This window comes from Rattus norvegicus, chromosome 1, assembly GCF_036323735.1.
Source record: "Rattus norvegicus strain BN/NHsdMcwi chromosome 1, GRCr8, whole genome shotgun sequence".
Classification (NCBI taxonomy): Eukaryota; Metazoa; Chordata; class Mammalia; order Rodentia; family Muridae; genus Rattus; species Rattus norvegicus.
Window position 1 is genome coordinate 74,290,743 of NC_086019.1, and position 22,970 is coordinate 74,313,712.

The following is a 22,970-nucleotide window of genomic DNA, read 5'->3' on the forward strand; positions in this document are numbered from 1 at the left end:
GATTGTTTTTTTTAAAGGAATTAATTCATTTACCTTTGAAGGTTTCAGCTATTGATTGTTTTTTTTTTTAAAGGAATTAATTCATTCACCTTTGAAGGCCTCTGTCATCTTTATAAATTGTATTTAGGGTCATTTCCTTGTTTGTATCGTGTGTGTGTGTATGTATGTATGTATGTATGTATGTATGTATGTATGTATGTATGTGTATGTGTATGTGTTATCTTAATGTTATCCGGTATGCCTGGGCTTAGGAGGAATATGGTTAGCTGGTGATCCTGGTGGCAGCAAGCCTCCTGGAAAGCATGCAGGGCTGTAGGGTGGGAAATGGGAGTATGCAGTGTAGTTTATTGCTCTTTGCATTCAGCAGAGTTGACAAGCCAAGGTTTGGTGATAAGATGCTACCTAGTATCCCTTAGGAAGGCAGCCCGCTGAGTAAAGAGGAAGTGTTGTGGGTGCTACTATTTTTTAAAGGACCATACCAATACAATGATTCCTGGATCAATATCTTACTTAGCAATTGTCAGAGAAGCTTCCTATTGCAAAACATGTGAACTAATCAGAGACCCACAACTGAACAATGAACAGAGAAAGATCTAAAAACACTGAGTCATGAATGGAATGTCTGCATTTTTCTTGGCTCGGGGAACTTTGAGGAATAGGAGTTGGAGAAACTGTGAGAGTCACAGGACATGAATGACCCCCAAGGAAACTATGCTTTCCAGACATAAGAGTTTAATGCAAATATGGACTCGAAAAAATGTGGCAATATTCACAGGGCCAGCACGGGTCAGTGTCACATCCTGTCCCAGTGCTGAGAGATGTGGACACAGATTTCTTCTGTACCCCAGAAGCCAACCACAATTGATAAACACTTGTAAAGAAAATTTCATTTTTCCAACAAAGTCACACTACTATGCAAAGCACACTGAAGAGCACATGAGGCCAACACAAAATGAACCCACTGGTATTTTAGGAGGTTTTGCTTATGATGTTTGTCTTTTACTTATATACTGTGTCCTGTTTTATCCTTATGATTTCAGGGAATTCATAATGTAGATGTATTTTTAAAAAATTTAAAAAATTACACATCTTAAGAATATACAATTGTACCTAACAGTAATTCATGTATGCTTTTTAAAAAAAAGTTTTTTCAGTCTGGAGAGAAGGCTCACCAGCTGAGAACACTGACTGTTCATCCAGAAGTCTTGAGTTCAATTACCAGAAACCATATGGTGGCTCACAGTCACCTGTAATGGGATCTGATGCCCTCTTCTGGTGTAATACATACACAAAATAAATGAATAAATCTTTATTTTAAAAAAGGAAGAAAGAAAAAGATTGTCCACAGTTGTTGAACCAGCCTGCAATAACCCCAACAACAAAGGAGTGTTCCTCTTTCTCCACACACTCACCAACATCTGCTGTCAACTCGGTTTTGTATCTTAGCCATTCTGACTGATGTCAGGTAAAATCACAGATTTGTTTGGAGATCCATTACTCTGAAGACTAAATATGTTGAACATTTCTTTAGGTGTTTCTCACCACATTGTATTCTTTAGCTTAGGATTTGTTGTTTACATCTGTACCCAATTTTTAAATAGAGTTATTGAGCTCTCTGGAGTCTACCTTCTTGAGTTCTTTATATATATTGGATATTAGCACTCTATCTGAAGTAGGATTGGTAAAGATCTTTTCCCAATCTGTTGTTTGCCCTTTTGTAATATTGACAGTGTCTTTTGCCTTACAAAAGCTTTGCAATTTTTGAACTCCCATTTGTCAATTCTTTCTCTTAGAGCATAAACCATTAGTGTTCTGTTCAGAAAAATTACCCTTGTATCAATGTGTTCAAGGATCTCCCCCAATTCTATTAGTTATGAACAAGGTAAGTAGAATGGCTCAATTTGAAATCTCCGACATGCTGACCACTAGTTGAACCAGCACCATGTGTTGAAAATGCTGTCTTTTTTCCACTGGATGGTTTTAGCTCTTTCTCAAAGATCAAGTGACCGTGAGTGTGTGGGTTCATTTCTGGGTCTTCAATTCTATTCCACCGATCTACTTGCCTGTCTCTGCACCAATACCATGCAGTTTTTATCACTATTGAATCTGTAATACTACTTGAGGTCAGGGATGGTGATACCCCAGAAATTCCTTTACTCTTGAGTATAGTTTTTGCAAGCTGATGCAACCACTCTGGAAATCATTCTAAAGAGGTTCCTCAAAAACTGGACACAGTTATACCACTTCTGGGCATATACCCAAAAGATACTCCATAGTGAGGATGTGAAGAAAGGGGAACACTCCACTATAGTTGGTGGGATTGAAGAATGGTACAACCATTCTGGAAATCAGTCTGGAGGTTCCTCCGAAAATTGGACATTGAACTACCTGAGGACCCAGCTATACCTCTCTTGGACATATACCCAAAAGATGCCCCAACATATAAAAAAGACACGTGCTCCACTATGTTCATAGCAGCCTTATATATAATAGCCAGAAACTGGAAAGAACCCAGATGCCCTTCAACAGAGGAATGGATACAGAAAATGTGGTACATCTACACAATGGAATATTACTCAGCTGTCAAAGAACAATGACTTTATGAAATTCATAGGCAAATGGAGGAAACTGGAAAATATCATCCTGAGTGAGGTAACCCAATCACAGAAAAACACACATGGTATGCACTCATTGATAAGTGGCTATTAGCCCAAATGCTTGAATTACCCTAGATGCCTAGAACAAATGAAACTCAAGACGGATGATCAAAATGTGAATGCTTCACTCCTTCTTTAAAAGGGGAACAAGAATACCCTTGGCAGGGTATAGAGAGGCAAAGATTAAAACAGACACAGAAGGAACACCCATTCAGAGCCTGCCCCACATGTGGCCCATACGTATACAGCCACCCAATTAGACAAGATGGATGAAGCAAAGAAGTGCAGGCCGACAGGAGCCGGATGTAGATCTCTCCTGAGAGACACAGCCAGAATACAGCAAATACATAGGCGAATGCCAGCAGCAAACCACTGAACTGAGAACGGGACCCCCGTTGAAGGAATCAGAGAAAGGACTGGAAGAGCTTGAAGGAGCTCAAGACCCCATATGAACAACAATGCCAACCAACCAGAGTTTCCAGGGACTAAGCCACTACCCAAAGACTATACATGGACTGACCCTGAGCTCCAACCTCATAGGTAGTGATGAATAGCCTAGTAAGAGCACCGGTGGAAGGGGAAGCCCTTGGTCCTGCCAAGACTGAACCCCTAGTGAACGTGATTGTTGGGGGGAGGGCGGTAATGGAGGGAGGATGGGGAGGGGAACACCCATATAGAAGGGGAGGTGGAGGGGTGAGTGGGATGTTGGCCCAGAAACCGGGAAAAGGAATAACAATCGAAATGTAAATAAGAAATACTCAAGTTAATAAAGAAAAAAAATACAATAAAAAAATAATTACACCAGACTTCTCACCAGAGACTATGAAAGCCAGAAGATCCTGGACAGATGTCATATAGACCCTAAGAGAACACAAATGCCAGCCCAAGTTACTGTATCCAGCAAAACTCTCAATTAACATAGATGGAGAAACCAAATTATTCAATGACAAAACCAAATTTTACACAAATCTTTCTACAAATCCAGCCCCACAAAGGATAAGAGATAGAAAACTCCAACACAAGGAGAGAAACCACACCATACAGAAAGCAAGGATATAATTTGCAATGAAATGAAGAGAGAGACAAACAAACATAATTCCACCTCTAACAACAAAAATAACAGGAAGCGACAATCACTATTCCTTAATATCTCTCAACATCAATGGACTCAATTCCCCCAATAAAAAGACATAGACTAACAGACTGGACAGGTAAAGAGGACCCAGCATTTGCTACATGCAGGAAACCCACCTCAGAGACAAAGACAGACACTACCTCAGAGTAAAAGGCTGGAAAACAACTTTCCAAGCAAATGATCTGAAGAAGCAAGCTGGAGTAGCCATTCTAATCGTGAATAAAATCAATTTTCAACCAAAAGTCATCAAAAAAGATAAGGAAGGACACTTCATATTCATCAAAGGAAAAATCCACCAAGAAGAAATCTCAATACTAAATATCTATGCTCCAAATGCTAGGGCACCTACATTCATAAAAGAAACCTTACCAAAGCTCAAAGCACACATTTCACCTCACACAATAATAGTAGGAGATTTCATCACCCCACTCTCATCAATGGACAGATAATGGAAACAGAAATTAAACAGAGATGTAGAAAACTAGCAGAAGTTATGAACCAAATGGATTTAACAGATATTTATAGAACATTCCACCCTAAATCAAAAGGATATACCTTCTTCTCTGCACCGCATGGATCCTTCTACAAAATTGACCACGTAATTGGTTACAAAACAGGCCTCAACAGATACAGGAAGATAGAAATAATCCCACGAATTCTATCAGATCACCAAGCACTAAGACTGGTCTTCAATAACAACAATAATGACAGAAAGCTCACATATACATGGAAGTTGAACAATGCTCTACTCAATGACAACTTGGTCAAGGAAGAAATGAAGAAAGAAATTAAAGACTTCTTAGAATTTAATGAAAATGAAGGTACAACATTCCCAAACTTATGGGACACAACAAAAGTGGTGCTAAGGGGAAAACTCATAGCTCTGGGTGCCTGCAGAAAGAAACAGGAGAGAGCAGATGTCAGCAGCTTCACAGCACACCTTAAAGCTCTAGAACAGAAAGAAAGAAAGAAAGAAAGAAAGAAAGAAAGAAAGAAAGAAAGAAAGAAAGAAAGAAAGAAACCCAAGAAGAGTAGAAGGCAGGAAATAGTCAAACTCAGAGCTGAAATAAACCAAGTACAAATGAAAAGGACTATACAAAGAATCAACAAAACAGGAGCTGGTTCCTTGAGAAAATCAATAAGAAAGATAAACCCTTAGCCAGACTAACGAGAGGACACAGAGAGTGAGTCCAAATTAACAAAATCAGAAATGAAAAGGGAGACATAACAACAGAATCTGAAGAAATTAAAAGAAATCATCAGATCCTACTACAAAAGCCTATATTCAACAAAACTGGAAAATCTGGAGGAAATGGACAATTTTCTACACAGATACCAGGTACCAAAGTTAAATCAGGAACAGATAAACCATTTAAACAACCCCGTAACTCCTACAGAATTAGAAACTAAAAAATGCATGCTGAAAGAGACTGGATATAGATCTCTCCCGAGAAACACATCCAGAGCATGTCCAATACAGAGGTCAATGCTAGCAGCAAATCACTGAACTGAGATTAGGACCCCCTTGGGGGAAATTAGAGGAAATATAGAAAGAACTGAAGGAGGTTGCAACCCCATTAAAAACAATGATGCCAACCAACCAAAGTTTCCAGGGACTAAACCACTACTGAAAGACTATACATGGACTGACCCAGGGCTCCAACTGCATATGTAGCAGAGAATAGCCTTGTTGGGGCACTAGAGGAAGGGGAAGCCCTTGGTCATGCAAAGGTTGGACCACCAGTGCAGGAGAATATGGTGGGCGGCAGTAATGGGGATGGATGTGGGGAATACACATATGGGGGAGGGGCAGGGAAGGGAATGGGGACTTAGGGACAGGAAACCGAGAAGGGTGATAACATTTGAAATGTAAGTAAAGAAATATATCTAATAAAAAAATTTTTAAAGGAAAATAATGAAAAAACATTATATACTTGTCCCCGCCAGCAGGGACCCAGTTATTCAGGGTCCCGAAGGGGCGCTACCCTTGGGCCTAAATGGGGGGCGAGAGAAGAAGGAGACCAAGCAAGATTCTATTGTCAAGGTCTCGTTTATTGGAGTGAGCGTTACAGCTTTTAAGGCTTTCAGGTAGGGGGAGTGTCCTTTGTGAAACACAGAGGAGGGGGAGGTGCGGATATAGGTAGTGATAGCTGGAGGCAAAGACGTCAGGCAGTAGACGATGAGGTCAGGCAGTGGAGACATCGGGTGTTGATTCAGGAGGTAACAGGTATCTGCTAAGGGAGCTGAGGCATCCCTTGAATGTTATCTTCCTGTGCCGTAAATTTATGGGAAAGGCTTTCATTCAACAATCTTAAGACTTATGGCAGTCATCTTAGGGGTGAATATCTGTGGCCAAACAGCCCAGAGTCACCTAGTCACTTTGAGCCATGCAGTTCAAAAAGTGGCTAGGCCCAAATCCAATATGGCTCCATGCATATACTGAACTGAATTAATGCTTCTGTGCAGCAAGCAGAAAATTAAGGCCAATTTCACAATTCTATGAGTTGGGTCTTAGTAAAAGGTTTATTGATTTGCTGCAGAAGCAGTTTTCGATGTTGAACCGAAGAACTATGAGGATGAAGAGTGAGAAGAAAAGATGAAAAGAATCTGTCTATGTAAATAAACTTGATTTTTAACATAAAAAAAAGAAAGAAATGTCCATAAATACAAGAAGCATACAGAACTTCAAACAGATTGGACCAGAAAAGAAATCAAACCCATCATATAAAAGTCAAAACTGCAAATGCACAAAACAAAGAAAGAATATAAAAGCAGTAGGGGAAAAATTAAAAAAAAATAAAAAGCAGTAAGGGAAAAAGGTCAAGTAACATAAAAAGTCAGACCCATCAGAATTATACCATACTTCTCACCACAGAGTATGAAAACCAGACGATCCTGGGAAGATGTCATGCAGACCCTAAGAGAACACAAATGCCAGTCAAGGCTACTATATACAGCAAAACTCTCAATTAACATAGTTAAAGAAGCCAACATATTCCATGACAAAATCAAATTCACACAATATCTTTCTACAAATTCAACCCTACAAAGGATAATAGATCAAAACCTCCAACACAAGGAGAGAAAATACACCCTAGAAAAAGCAAGAAAGTAATCTCCTTGCAACGAAATCATATAAGAAGAGAAACACAAACATAATTCCACCTCTAACAACAAAAATAACAGGAAACAACAATCACTATTCCTCATTATTTCTTACCATCAATGGACTCAACTCCTCAATAAAAAGACATAGACTAAGAGACTGGATATGTAAAGAGGACCCAGCATTTTGCTGCATACAGGAAACACACCTCTGAGACAAAGATAGACACTACCTCAGAGTAAAAGTCTAGAAAATAACTATCCAAGCAAATGATCCAAAGAAACAACCTGGAGTAGCCTTTCTAATAACAAATAAAATTGAATTTCAAGCAAAAGTCATCCAAAAAGATAAGAAAGAACACTTCAGCAGCCTGTGTGCATCAGTTTCTGGTGGCAGGGACCAGGATAGCCAACGGCCTGTGGAGCAACATGCCTAAGTTTTATTGTGACTACTGTGATATGTATCTTACCCACGATTCTCTGTCAGTGAGGAAGACACACTGCAGGGGTCGGAAACACAAAGAGAATGTGAAAGACTATTACCAGAAATGGATAGAAGAGCAGGCCCAGAGCCTGATTGACAAAACAACGGCTGCATTTCAACAAGGAAAGATCCCTCCAGCTCCATTCTCTGCTCCTCCACCTGCAGGGGCCATGATCCCACCGCCCCCCGAGTCTCCCGGGGTCCTCCTCGGCCTGGCATGATGCCTGCACCCCACATGGGAGGCCCTCCCATGATGCCAAAGACGGGCCCTCCTCCTCCTGGGATGATGCCTGTGGGACCAGCTCCTGGGATGAGACGACCCATGGGAGGCCACATGCCCACGATGCCCGAGCCTCCAATGATGAGACCTCCCACCCGCCCTATGATGGTGCCCACACGGCCTGGCATGACCTGGCCAGACAGATAAGAGCAGAAGTGCTCTTTATCCTTTTGTATTTCTTGTTGTTTCACCAGGAGACCTTGGTGCTGAGCCTGAGTGTGTACTAGATGCATGCAACTTCCCTTCCTAACAGAGAGAACGCTTCTAGAGGGAGAAGTGATGCAAAAAAGTGCAGTTTTCACTTATATTGTGAAATGTGAAAATAAAGTCATCAGTTCTTTTAGTTAAAAACAAAGACACGTCATATTCATCAAAGGAAAAATCAACCAAGATGAACTCCCAATCCCAAGTATCTATGCTACAAATGCAAGGGAACTTACATTTATTTAAAAAAAAAAAACTTTATTAAAGGTAAAATCACATATGGCACCTCACACAATAATAGGAGATTTCAACAACCCACTCTCATCAATGGACACACCATGCAAACAGAAATTAAACAGAGACATAGGAAAACTAATGGAATTTATGAACCAAATGGTCTTAACAGATGTTTATAGAACAATTTATCCTAAAACAAAAGGAGACACCTTCTTCTCAGCACCTCATGGTACATTCTCCAAAACTGATCATATACTCCATCACAAAACAGGCTTCAATGGATACAGGAAGATAGAAATAATCCCATGCATCCTATCAGATCACCGAGGAATAAGACTGGTCTTCAATAAGAATAAAAACGTCAGACAGCCCACATATACATGGAAGTTGAACAATGCTCTACTGAGTGACAACTTGGTAAAGGAAGAAAAAAAAAGAAATTAAAGACTTCTTAGGATTTAATAAAAATGAAGGCACAACATACACAAACTTATAGGACACAATGAAAGTCATGCTAAGAGGAAAAGTCATAGCTCTGAGTGCCTGCAGAAAGAAAGAGGAGAGAGCATACATAAGCAGCTTGACAGCACACCTAAAAGCTATTATACAACAAAAAGAAACAAATACACCCATTAAGAGTAGAAGGCAGGACCCAACCGCCTGGTCAGGTGGGCACCCCTGAGGCTGCAGAGCAGAAGAGACCACCAACACTGCCCACCCCTGCCCACATCCCTGGCCCAAGAGGAAACTGTATAAGGCCTCTGGGCTCCCGTGGGGGAGGGCCCAGGAACGGCAGGACCCCTGCCTAAGACACCGCCGGAACCTGAAGGAAAAAGACCGGATAAACAGTTCTCTGCACCCAAATCCCGTGGGAGGGAGAGCTAAACCTTCAGAGAGGCAGACAAGCCTGGGAAACCAGAAGAGACTGCTCTCTGCACATACATCTCGGATGCCAGAGGAAAACACCAAAGGCCATCTGGAACCCTGATGCACTGAAGCTCCCGGAAAGGGCGGCGCAGATCTTCCTGGTTGCTGCCGCCACAGAGAACCCAACGGCAGCACCCCGAGAGGGAACTTGAGCCTCAGGACCACAGGAAAGACCAACTTTTCTGCTGCAAGTGACCTGCCTGGTGAACTCAAGACACAGGCCTACAGGAACAGCTGAAGACCTGTAGAGAGGAAAAACTACACGCCCGAAAGCAGAACACTCTGTCCCCAAAACTGGCTGAAAGAAAACAGGAAAACAGGTCTACAGCACTTCTGACACACAGGCTTATAGGACAGTCTAGCCACTGTCAGAAATAGCAGAACAAAGTAACACTAGAGATAATCTGATGGTGAGAGGCAAGCCCAGGAACCCAAGCAACAGAAACCAAGACTACATGGCATCATCGGAGCCCAATTCTCCCACCAAAATAAACATGGAATATCCAAACACACCAGAAAAGCAAGATCTAGTTTCAAAATCATATTTGATCATGATGCTGGAGGACTTCAAGAAAGACGTGAAGAACTACCTTAGAGAACAAGTAGAAGCCTACAGAGAGGAATCGCAAAAATGCCTGAAAGAATTCCAGGAAAACATAAATAAACAAGTAGAAACCCATAGAGAGGAGACACAAAAATCCCTGAAAGAATTCCAGGAAAACACAATCAAACAGTTGAAGGAATTAAAAATGGAAATAGAAGCAATCAAGAAAGAACACATGGAAACAACCCTGGATATAGAAAATCAAAAGAAGAGACAAGGAGCTGTAGATACAAGCTTCACCAACAGAATACAAGAGATGGAAGAGAGAATCTCGGGAGCAGAAGATTCCATAGAAATCATTGACTCAACTGTCAAAGATAATGTAAAGCAGAAAAGCTACTGGTCCAAAACATACAGGAAATCCAGGACTCAATGAGAAGATCAAACCTAAGGATAATAGGTATAGAAGAGAGTGAAGACTCCCAGCTCAAAGGACCAGTAAATATCTTCAACAAAATCATAGAAGAAAACTTCCCTAACCTAAAAAAAGAGATACCCATAGGCATACAAGAAGCCTACAGAACTCCAAATAGATTGGACAAGAAAAGAAACACCTCCCGTCACATAATAGTCAAAACACCAAACGCACAAAATAAAGAAAGAATATTAAAAGCAGCCAGGGAAAAAGGTCAAGTAACATATAAAGGCAGACCTATCAGAATCACACCAGACTTTTCGCCACAAACTATGAAGACCAGAAGATCCTGGACAGATGTCATACAGACCTTAAGAGAACACAAATGCCAGCCCAGGTTACTGTATCCTGCAAAACTCTCAATTAACATAGATGGAGAAACCAAGATATTCCATGACAAAACCAAATTTGCACAATATCTTTCTACAAATCCAGCACTACAAAGGATAATAAAGGGTAAAGCCCAACATAAGGAGGCAAGCTATACCCTAGAAGAAGCAAGAAACTAATCGTCTTGGCAACAAAACAAAGAGAAGAAAAGCACACAAACATAAACTCACATCCAAATATGAATATAACAGGAAGCAATAATCACTATTCCTTAATATCTCTCAACATCAATGGCCTCAACTCCCCAGTAAAAAGACATAGATTAACAAACTGGATACGCAACGAGGACCCTGCATTCTGTTGCCTACAGGAAACACACCTCAGAAACAAAGACAGACACTACCTCAGAGTGAAAGGCTGGAAAACAACTTTCCAAGCAAATGGTCAGAAGAAGCAAACTGGAGTAGCCATTCTAATATCAAATAAAATCAATTTTCAATTAAAAGTCATCAAAAAAGATAAGGAAGGACACTTCATATTCATCAAGGGAAAAATACACCAAGATGAACTCTCAATCCTAAATATCTATGCCCCAAATACAAGGGCACCTACATACGTAAAAGAAACCTTACTAAAGCTCAAAACACACATTTCACCTCACACAATAATAGTGGGAGATTTCAACACCCCACTCTCATCAATGGACAGATCATGGAAACAGAAATTAGACAGAGATGTAGACACACTGAGAGAAGTCATGAGCCAAATGGACCTAATGGATATTTATAGAACATTCTATCCTTAAGCAAAAGGATATACCTTCTTCTCAGCTCCTCATGGTACTTTCTCCAAAACTGACCATATAATTGGTCAAAAACCGGGCCTCAACAGGTACAGAAAGATAGAAATAATCCCATGCGTGCTATCGGACCACCACGGCCTAAAACTGGTCTTCAATAACAATCAAGGAAGAATGTCCACATATACTTGGAAATTGAACAATGCTCTACTCAATGATAACCTGGTCAAGGAAGAAATAAAGAAAGAAATTAAAAACTTTTTAGAATTTAATGAAAATGAAGGTACAACATACCCAAACTTATGGGACACAATGAAAGCTGTGCTAAGAGGAAAACTCATAGCGCTGAGTGACTGCAGAAAAAAACAGGAAAGAGCATATGTCAGCAGCTTGACAGCACACCTAGAAGCTCTAGAACAAAAAGAAGCAAATACACCCAGGAGGAGTAGAAGGCAGGAAATAATCAAACTCAGACCTGAAATCAACCAAGTAGAAACAAAAAGGACCATAGAAAGAATCAACAGAACCAAAAGTTGGTTCTTTGAGAAAATCAACAAGATAGATAAACCCTTAGCCAGACTAACGAGAGGAAACAGAGAGTGCGTCCAAATTAACAAATTCAGAAATGAAAAGGGAGACATAACAACAGATTCAGAGGAAATTCAAAAAATCATCAGATCTTACTATAAAAACCTATATTCAACAAAAATTGAAAATCTTCAGGAAATGGACAATTTCCTAGACAGATACCAGGTACCGAAGTTAAATCAGGAACAGATAAACCAGTTAAACAACCCCATAACTCCTAAGGAAATAGAAGCAGTCATTAAAGGTCTCCCAACCAAAAAGAGCCCAGGTCCAGACGGGTTTAGTGCAGAATTCTATCAAACCTTCATAGAAGACCTCATACCAATATTATCCAAACTATTCCACAAAATTGAAACCGATGGATCACTCCCGAATTCCTTCTATGAAGCCACAATTACTCTTATACCTAAACCACACAAAGACCCAACAAATAAAGAGAACTTCAGACCAATTTCCCTTATGAATATCGACGCAAAAATACTCAATAAAATTCTGGCAAACCGAATCCAAGAGCACATCAAAACAATCATCCACCATGATCAAGTAGGCTTCATCCCAGGCATGCAGGGATGGTTTAATATACGGAAAACCATCAACGTGATCCATTATATAAACAAACTGAAAGAACAAAACCACATGATCATTTCATTAGATGCTGAGAAAGCATTTGACAAAATTCAACACCCCTTCATGATAAAAGTCCTGGAAAGAATAGGAATTCAAGGCCCATACCTAAACATAGTAATAGCCATATACAGCAAACCAGTTGCTAACATTAAACTAAATGGAGAGAAACTTGAAGCAATCCCACTAAAATCAGGGACTAGACAAGGCTCCCCACTCTCTCCCTACTTATTCAATATAGTTCTTGAAGTTCTAGCCAGAGCAATCAGACAACAAAAGGAGGTCAAGGGGATACAGATCGGAAAAGAAGAAGTCAAAATATCACTATTTGCAGATGATATGATAGTATATTTAAGTGATCCCAAAAGTTCCACCAGAGAACTACTAAAGCTGATAAACAACTTCAGCAAAGTGGCTGGGTATAAAATTAACTCAAATAAATGAGTTGCCTTCCTCTATACAAAAGAGAAACAAGCCGAGAAAGAAATTAGGGAAACGACACCCTTCATAATAGACCCAAATAATATAAAGTACCTCGGAGTGACTTTAACAAAGCAAGTAAAAGATCTGTACAATAAGAACTTCAAGACACTGAAGAAGGAAATTGAAGAAGACCTCAGAAGATGGAAAGATCTCCCATGCTCATGGATTGGCAGGATTAATATAGTAAAAATGGCCATTTTACCAAAAGCGATCTACAGATTCAATGCAATCCCCATCAAAATACCAATCCAATTCTTCAAAGAGTTAGACAGAACAATTTGCAAATTCATCTGGAATAACAAAAAACCCAGGATAGCTAAAGCTATCCTCAACAATGAAAGGACTTCAGGGGGAATCACTATCCCTGAACTCAAGCAGTATTACAGAGCAATAGTGATAAAAACTGCATGGTATTGGTACAGAGACAGACAGATAGACCAATGGAATAGAATTGAAGACCCAGAAATGAACCCACACACATATGGTCACTTGATTTTTGACAAAGGAGCCAAAACCATCCAATGGAAAAAAGATAGCATTTTCAGCAAATGGTGCTGGTTCAACTGGAGGTCAACATGTAGAAGAATGCAGATCGATCCATGCTTATCACCCTGTACAAAGCTTAAGTCCAAGTGGATCAAGGACCTCCACATCAAACCAGACACACTCAAACTAATAGAAGAAAAACTAGGGAAGCATCTGGAACACATGGGCACTGAAAAAAATTTCCTGAACAAAACACCAATGGCTTACGCTCTAAGATCAAGAATTGACAAATGGGATCTCATAAAACTGCAAAGCTTCTGTAAGGCAAAGGACACTGTGGTTAGGACAAAACGGCAACCAACAGATTGGGAAAAGATCTTTACCAATCCTACAACAGATAGAGGCCTTATATCCAAAATATACAAAGAACTCAAGAAGTTAGACCGCAGGGAGACAAATAACCCTATTAAAAAATGGGGCTCAGAGCTAAACAAAGAATTCACAGCTGAGGAATGCCGAATGGCTGAGAAACACCTAAAGAAATGTTCAACATCTTTAGTCATAAGGGAAATGCAAATCAAAACAACCCTGAGATTTCACCTCACACCAGTGAGAATGGCTAAGATCAAAAACTCAGGGGACAACAGATGCTGGCGAGGATGTGGAGAAAGAGGAACACTCCTCCATTGTTGGTGGGATTGCAAACTGGTACAACCATTCTGGAAATCAGTCTGGAGGATCCTCAGAAAATTGGACATTGAACTGCCTGAGGATCCAGCTATACCTCTCTTGGGCATATACCCAAAAGATGCCCCAACACATAAAAAAGACACGTGCTCCACTATGTTCACTGCAGCCTTATTTATAATAGCCAGAAGCTGGAAAGAACCCAGATGCCCTTCAACAGAGGAATGGATACAGAAAATGTGGTACATCTACACAATGGAATATTACTCAGCTATCAAAAACAACGACTTTATGAAATTCGTAGGCAAATGGCTGGAACTGGAAAATATCATGCTGAGTGAGCTAACCCAAACACAGAAAGACATACATGGTATGCACTCACTGATAAGTGGCTATTAGCCCAAATGCTTGAATTACCCTAGATGCCTAGAACAAATGAAACTCAAGACAGATGATCAAAATGTGAATGGTTCACTCCTTCTTTAAAAGGGGAACAAGAATACCCTTGGCAGGGAAGAGAGAGGCAAAGATTAAAACAGAGACTGAAGGAACTCCCATTCAGAGCCTGCCCCACATGTGGCCCATACATGTACAGCCACCCAATTAGACAAGATTGATGAAGCAAAGAAGTGCAGACCGACAGGAGCCGGATGTAGATCGCTCCTGAGAGACACAGCCAGAATACAGCAAATACAGAGGCGAATACCAGCAGCAAACCACTGAACTGAGAATAGGACCCCCGTTGAAGGAATCAGAGAAAGAACTGGAAGAGCTTGAAGGGGCTCGAGACCCCATATGTACAACAATGCCAAGCAACCAGAGCTTCCAGGGACTAAGCCACTACCTAAAGACTATACATGGACTGACCCTGGACTCTGACCTCATAGGTAGCAATGAATATCCTAGTAAGAGCACCAGTGGAAGGGGAAGCCCTAGGTCCTGCTAAGACTGAACCCCCAGTGAACTAGACTGTTGGGGGGAGGGCGACAATGGGGGGAGGGTGGGGAGGGGAACATCGATAAGAAAGGGGAGGGGGGAGGGGGATGTTTGCCCGGAAACTGGGAAAGGGAATAACACTCGAAATGTATATAAGAAATACTCAAGTTAATAATAATAAAAAAAAAGAAAGAAATTAAACAGAGACGTAGACAGACTAAGAGAAGTCATGAGCCAAATGGACTTAACAGATATTTATAGAACATTCTATCCTAAAGCAAAAGGATATACCTTCTTCTCAGCTCCTCATGGTACTTTCTCCAAAATTGACCATATACTTGGTCAAAAAACGGGCCTCAACAGGTACAGAAAGATAGAAATAATCCCATGCGTGCTATCAGACCACCACGGCCTAAAACTGGTCTTCAATAACAATAAGGGAAGAATGCCCACATATACGTGGAAATTGAACAATGCTCTACTCAATGATAACCTGGTCAAGGAAGAAATAAAGAAATTAAAAACTTTTTAGAATTTAATGAAAATGAAGGTACAACATACCCAAACTTATGGGACACAATGAAAGCTGTGCTAAGAGGAAAACTCATAGCGCTGTGTGCCTGCAGAAAGAAACAGGAAAGAGCATATGTCAGCAGCTTGACAGCACACCTAAAAGCTCTAGAGCAAAAAGAAGCAAATACACCCAGGAGGAGTAGAAGGCAGGAAACAATCAAACTCAGAGTTGAAATCAACCAAGTAGAAACAAAAAGGACCATAGAAAGAATCAACAGAACCAAAAGTTGGTTCTTTGAGAAAATCAACAAGATAGATAAACCCTTGGCCAGACTAACGAGAGGACCGAGAGAGTGTGTCCAAATTAACAAAATCAGAAATGAAAAGGGAGACACAACTACAGATTCAGAGGAAATTCAAAAAATCATCAGATCTTACTATAAAAGCCTATATTCAACAAAACTTGAAAATCTACAGGAAATGGACAATTTCCTAGACAAATACCAGGTACTGAAGTTAAATCAGGAACAGATAAACCAGTTAAACAACCCCATAACTCCTAAGGAAATAGAAGCAGTCATTAAAGGTCTCCCAACCAAAAAGAGCCCAGGTCCAGACGGGTTTAGTGCAGAATTCTATCAAACCTTCATAGAAGACCTCATACCAATATTATCCAAACTATTCCACAAAATTGAAACCGATGGATCACTCCCGAATTCCTTCTATGAAGCCACAATTACTCTTATACCTAAACCACACAAAGACCCAACAAATAAAGAGAACTTCAGACCAATTTCCCTTATGAATATCGACGCAAAAATACTCAATAAAATTCTGGCAAACCGAATCCAAGAGCACATCAAAACAATCATCCACCATGATCAAGTAGGCTTCATCCCAGGCATGCAGGGATGGTTTAATATACGGAAAACCATCAACGTGATCCATTATATAAACAAACTGAAAGAACAAAACCACATGATCATTTCATTAGATGCTGAGAAAGCATTTGACAAAATTCAACACCCCTTCATGATAAAAGTCCTGGAAAGAATAGGAATTCAAGGCCCATACCTAAACATAGTAATAGCCATATACAGCAAACCAGTTGCTAACATTAAACTAAATGGAGAGAAACTTGAAGCAATCCCACTAAAATCAGGGACTAGACAAGGCTCCCCACTCTCTCCCTACTTATTCAATATAGTTCTTGAAGTTCTAGCCAGAGCAATCAGACAACAAAAGGAGGTCAAGGGGATACAGATCGGAAAAGAAGAAGTCAAAATATCACTATTTGCAGATGATATGATAGTATATTTAAGTGATCCCAAAAGTTCCACCAGAGAACTACTAAAGCTGATAAACAACTTCAGCAAAGTGGCTGGGTATAAAATTAACTCAAATAAATGAGTTGCCTTCCTCTATACAAAAGAGAAACAAGCCGAGAAAGAAATTAGGGAAACGACACCCTTCATAATAGACCCAAATAATATAAAGTACCTCGGAGTGACTTTAACAAAGCAAGTAAAAGATCTGTACAATAAGAACTTCAAGACACTGAAGAAGGAAATTGAAGAAGACCTCAGAAGATGGAAAGATCTCCCATGCTCATGGATTGGCAGGATTAATATAGTAAAAATGGCCATTTTACCAAAAGCGATCTACAGATTCAATGCAATCCCCATCAAAATACCAATCCAATTCTTCAAAGAGTTAGACAGAACAATTTGCAAATTCATCTGGAATAACAAAAAACCCAGGATAGCTAAAGCTATCCTCAACAATGAAAGGACTTCAGGGGGAATCACTATCCCTGAACTCAAGCAGTATTACAGAGCAATAGTGATAAAAACTGCATGGTATTGGTACAGAGACAGACAGATAGACCAATGGAATAGAATTGAAGACCCAGAAATGAACCCACACACATATGGTCACTTGATTTTTGACAAAGGAGCCAAAACCATCCAATGGAAAAAAGATAGCATTTTCAGCAAATGGTGCTGGTTCAACTGGAGGTCAACATGTAGAAGAATGCAGATCGATCCATGCTTATCACCCTGTACAAAGCTTAAGTCCAAGTGGATCAAGGACCTCCACATCAAACCAGACACACTCAAACTAATAGAAGAAAAACTAGGGAAGCATCTGGAACACATGGGCACTGAAAAAAATTTCCTGAACAAAACACCAATGGCTTACGCTCTAAGATCAAGAATTGACAAATGGGATCTCATAAAACTGCAAAGCTTCTGTAAGGCAAAGGACACTGTGGTTAGGACAAAACGGCAACCAACAGATTGGGAAAAGATCTTTACCAATCCTACAACAGATAGAGGCCTTATATCCAAAATATACAAAGAACTCAAGAAGTTAGACCGCAGGGAGACAAATAACCCTATTAAAAAATGGGGCTCAGAGCTAAACAAAGAATTCACAGCTGAGGAATGCCGAATGGCTGAGAAACACCTAAAGAAATGTTCAACATCTTTAGTCATAAGGGAAATGCAAATCAAAACAACCCTGAGATTTCACCTCACACCAGTGAGAATGGCTAAGATCAAAAACTCAGGGGACAACAGATGCTGGCGAGGATGTGGAGAAAGAGGAACACTCCTCCATTGTTGGTGGGATTGCAAACTGGTAAAACCATTCTGGAAATCAGTCTGGAGGATCCTCAGAAAATTGGACATTGAACTGCCTGAGGATCCAGCTATACCTCTCTTGGGCATATACCCAAAAGATGCCCCAACACATAAAAAAGACACGTGCTCCACTATGTTCACTGCAGCCTTATTTATAATAGCCAGAAGCTGGAAAGAACCCAGATGCCCTTCAACAGAGGAATGGATACAGAAAATGTGGTACATCTACACAATGGAATATTACTCAGCTATCAAAAACAACGACTTTATGAAATTCGTAGGCAAATGGCTGGAACTGGAAAATATCATCCTGAGTGAGCTAACCCAAACACAGAAAGACATACATGGTATGCACTCACTGATAAGTGGCTATTAGCCCAAATGCTTGAATTACCCTAGATGCCTAGAACAAATGAAACTCAAGACAGATGATCAAAATGTGAATGGTTCACTCCTTCTTTAAAAGGGGAACAAGAATACCCTTGGCAGGGAAGAGAGAGGCAAAGATTAAAACAGAGACTGAAGGAACACCCATTCAGAGCCTGCCCCACATGTGGCCCATACATGTACAGCCACCCAATTAGACAAGATTGATGAAGCAAAGAAGTGCAGACCGACAGGAGCCGGATGTAGATCGCTCCTGAGAGACACAGCCAGAATACAGCAAATACAGAGGCGAATACCAGCAGCAAACCACTGAACTGAGAATAGGACCCCCGTTGAAGGAATCAGAGAAAGAACTGGAAGAGCTTGAAGGGGCTCGAGACCCCATATGTACAACAATGCCAAGCAACCAGAGCTTCCAGGGACTAAGCCACTACCTAAAGACTATACATGGACTGACCCTGGACTCTGACCTCATAGGTAGCAATGAATATCCTAGTAAGAGCACCAGTGGAAGGGGAAGCCCTAGGTCCTGCTAAGACTGAACCCCCAGTGAACTAGACTGTTGGGGGGAGGGCGACAATGGGGGGAGGGTGGGGAGGGGAACATCGATAAGAAAGGGGAGGGGGGAGGGGGATGTTTGCCCGGAAACTGGGAAAGGGAATAACACTCGAAATGTATATAAGAAATACTCAAGTTAATAATAATAAAAAAAAAGAAAGAAATTAAACAGAGACGTAGACAGACTAAGAGAAGTCATGAGCCAAATGGACTTAACAGATATTTATAGAACATTCTATCCTAAAGCAAAAGGATATACCTTCTTCTCAGCTCCTCATGGTACTTTCTCCAAAATTGACCATATACTTGGTCAAAAAACGGGCCTCAACAGGTACAGAAAGATAGAAATAATCCCATGCGTGCTATCAGACCACCACGGCCTAAAACTGGTCTTCAATAACAATAAGGGAAGAATGCCCACATATACGTGGAAATTGAACAATGCTCTACTCAATGATAACCTGGTCAAGGAAGAAATAAAGAAATTAAAAACTTTTTAGAATTTAATGAAAATGAAGGTACAACATACCCAAACTTATGGGACACAATGAAAGCTGTGCTAAGAGGAAAACTCATAGCGCTGTGTGCCTGCAGAAAGAAACAGGAAAGAGCATATGTCAGCAGCTTGACAGCACACCTAAAAGCTCTAGAGCAAAAAGAAGCAAATACACCCAGGAGGAGTAGAAGGCAGGAAACAATCAAACTCAGAGTTGAAATCAACCAAGTAGAAACAAAAAGGACCATAGAAAGAATCAACAGAACCAAAAGTTGGTTCTTTGAGAAAATCAACAAGATAGATAAACCCTTGGCCAGACTAACGAGAGGACCGAGAGAGTGTGTCCAAATTAACAAAATCAGAAATGAAAAGGGAGACACAACTACAGATTCAGAGGAAATTCAAAAAATCATCAGATCTTACTATAAAAGCCTATATTCAACAAAACTTGAAAATCTACAGGAAATGGACAATTTCCTAGACAAATACCAGGTACTGAAGTTAAATCAGGAACAGATAAACCAGTTAAACAACCCCATAACTCCTAAGGAAATAGAAGCAGTCATTAAAGGTCTCCCAACCAAAAAGAGCCCAGGTCCAGACGGGTTTAGTGCAGAATTCTATCAAACCTTCATAGAAGACCTCATACCAATATTATCCAAACTATTCCACAAAATTGAAACCGATGGATCACTCCCGAATTCCTTCTATGAAGCCACAATTACTCTTATACCTAAACCACACAAAGACCCAACAAATAAAGAGAACTTCAGACCAATTTCCCTTATGAATATCGACGCAAAAATACTCAATAAAATTCTGGCAAACCGAATCCAAGAGCACATCAAAACAATCATCCACCATGATCAAGTAGGCTTCATCCCAGGCATGCAGGGATGGTTTAATATACGGAAAACCATCAACGTGATCCATTATATAAACAAACTGAAAGAACAAAACCACATGATCATTTCATTAGATGCTGAGAAAGCATTTGACAAAATTCAACACCCCTTCATGATAAAAGTCCTGGAAAGAATAGGAATTCAAGGCCCATACCTAAACATAGTAATAGCCATATACAGCAAACCAGTTGCTAACATTAAACTAAATGGAGAGAAACTTGAAGCAATCCCACTAAAATCAGGGACTAGACAAGGCTCCCCACTCTCTCCCTACTTATTCAATATAGTTCTTGAAGTTCTAGCCAGAGCAATCAGACAACAAAAGGAGGTCAAGGGGATACAGATCGGAAAAGAAGAAGTCAAAATATCACTATTTGCAGATGATATGATAGTATATTTAAGTGATCCCAAAAGTTCCACCAGAGAACTACTAAAGCTGATAAACAACTTCAGCAAAGTGGCTGGGTATAAAATTAACTCAAATAAATGAGTTGCCTTCCTCTATACAAAAGAGAAACAAGCCGAGAAAGAAATTAGGGAAACGACACCCTTCATAATAGACCCAAATAATATAAAGTACCTCGGAGTGACTTTAACAAAGCAAGTAAAAGATCTGTACAATAAGAACTTCAAGACACTGAAGAAGGAAATTGAAGAAGACCTCAGAAGATGGAAAGATCTCCCATGCTCATGGATTGGCAGGATTAATATAGTAAAAATGGCCATTTTACCAAAAGCGATCTACAGATTCAATGCAATCCCCATCAAAATACCAATCCAATTCTTCAAAGAGTTAGACAGAACAATTTGCAAATTCATCTGGAATAACAAAAAACCCAGGATAGCTAAAGCTATCCTCAACAATGAAAGGACTTCAGGGGGAATCACTATCCCTGAACTCAAGCAGTATTACAGAGCAATAGTGATAAAAACTGCATGGTATTGGTACAGAGACAGACAGATAGACCAATGGAATAGAATTGAAGACCCAGAAATGAACCCACACACATATGGTCACTTGATTTTTGACAAAGGAGCCAAAACCATCCAATGGAAAAAAGATAGCATTTTCAGCAAATGGTGCTGGTTCAACTGGAGGTCAACATGTAGAAGAATGCAGATCGATCCATGCTTATCACCCTGTACAAAGCTTAAGTCCAAGTGGATCAAGGACCTCCACATCAAACCAGACACACTCAAACTAATAGAAGAAAAACTAGGGAAGCATCTGGAACACATGGGCACTGAAAAAAATTTCCTGAACAAAACACCAATGGCTTACGCTCTAAGATCAAGAATTGACAAATGGGATCTCATAAAACTGCAAAGCTTCTGTAAGGCAAAGGACACTGTGGTTAGGACAAAACGGCAACCAACAGATTGGGAAAAGATCTTTACCAATCCTACAACAGATAGAGGCCTTATATCCAAAATATACAAAGAACTCAAGAAGTTAGACCGCAGGGAGACAAATAACCCTATTAAAAAATGGGGCTCAGAGCTAAACAAAGAATTCACAGCTGAGGAATGCCGAATGGCTGAGAAACACCTAAAGAAATGTTCAACATCTTTAGTCATAAGGGAAATGCAAATCAAAACAACCCTGAGATTTCACCTCACACCAGTGAGAATGGCTAAGATCAAAAACTCAGGGGACAACAGATGCTGGCGAGGATGTGGAGAAAGAGGAACACTCCTCCATTGTTGGTGGGATTGCAAACTGGTAAAACCATTCTGGAAATCAGTCTGGAGGATCCTCAGAAAATTGGACATTGAACTGCCTGAGGATCCAGCTATACCTCTCTTGGGCATATACCCAAAAGATGCCCCAACACATAAAAAAGACACGTGCTCCACTATGTTCACTGCAGCCTTATTTATAATAGCCAGAAGCTGGAAAGAACCCAGATGCCCTTCAACAGAGGAATGGATACAGAAAATGTGGTACATCTACACAATGGAATATTACTCAGCTATCAAAAACAACGACTTTATGAAATTCGTAGGCAAATGGCTGGAACTGGAAAATATCATCCTGAGTGAGCTAACCCAAACACAGAAAGACATACATGGTATGCACTCACTGATAAGTGGCTATTAGCCCAAATGCTTGAATTACCCTAGATGCCTAGAACAAATGAAACTCAAGACAGATGATCAAAATGTGAATGGTTCACTCCTTCTTTAAAAGGGGAACAAGAATACCCTTGGCAGGGAAGAGAGAGGCAAAGATTAAAACAGAGACTGAAGGAACACCCATTCAGAGCCTGCCCCACATGTGGCCCATACATGTACAGCCACCCAATTAGACAAGATTGATGAAGCAAAGAAGTGCAGACCGACAGGAGCCGGATGTAGATCGCTCCTGAGAGACACAGCCAGAATACAGCAAATACAGAGGCGAATACCAGCAGCAAACCACTGAACTGAGAATAGGACCCCCGTTGAAGGAATCAGAGAAAGAACTGGAAGAGCTTGAAGGGGC

General features: G+C 40.4%; 1 protein-coding gene and 1 pseudogene across 3 annotated transcripts in view; both read left to right on the forward strand.

Moving 5' to 3' along the window:
• The window catches only part of Pira2 (paired-Ig-like receptor A2), a 54,496-nt gene that overhangs the window by 7,030 nt on the left and 24,496 nt on the right, over positions 1-22,970 (forward strand). The window lies entirely within an intron of this gene.
• Positions 7,302-7,867, forward strand: Snrpc-ps4 (small nuclear ribonucleoprotein polypeptide C, pseudogene 4; annotated as a pseudogene).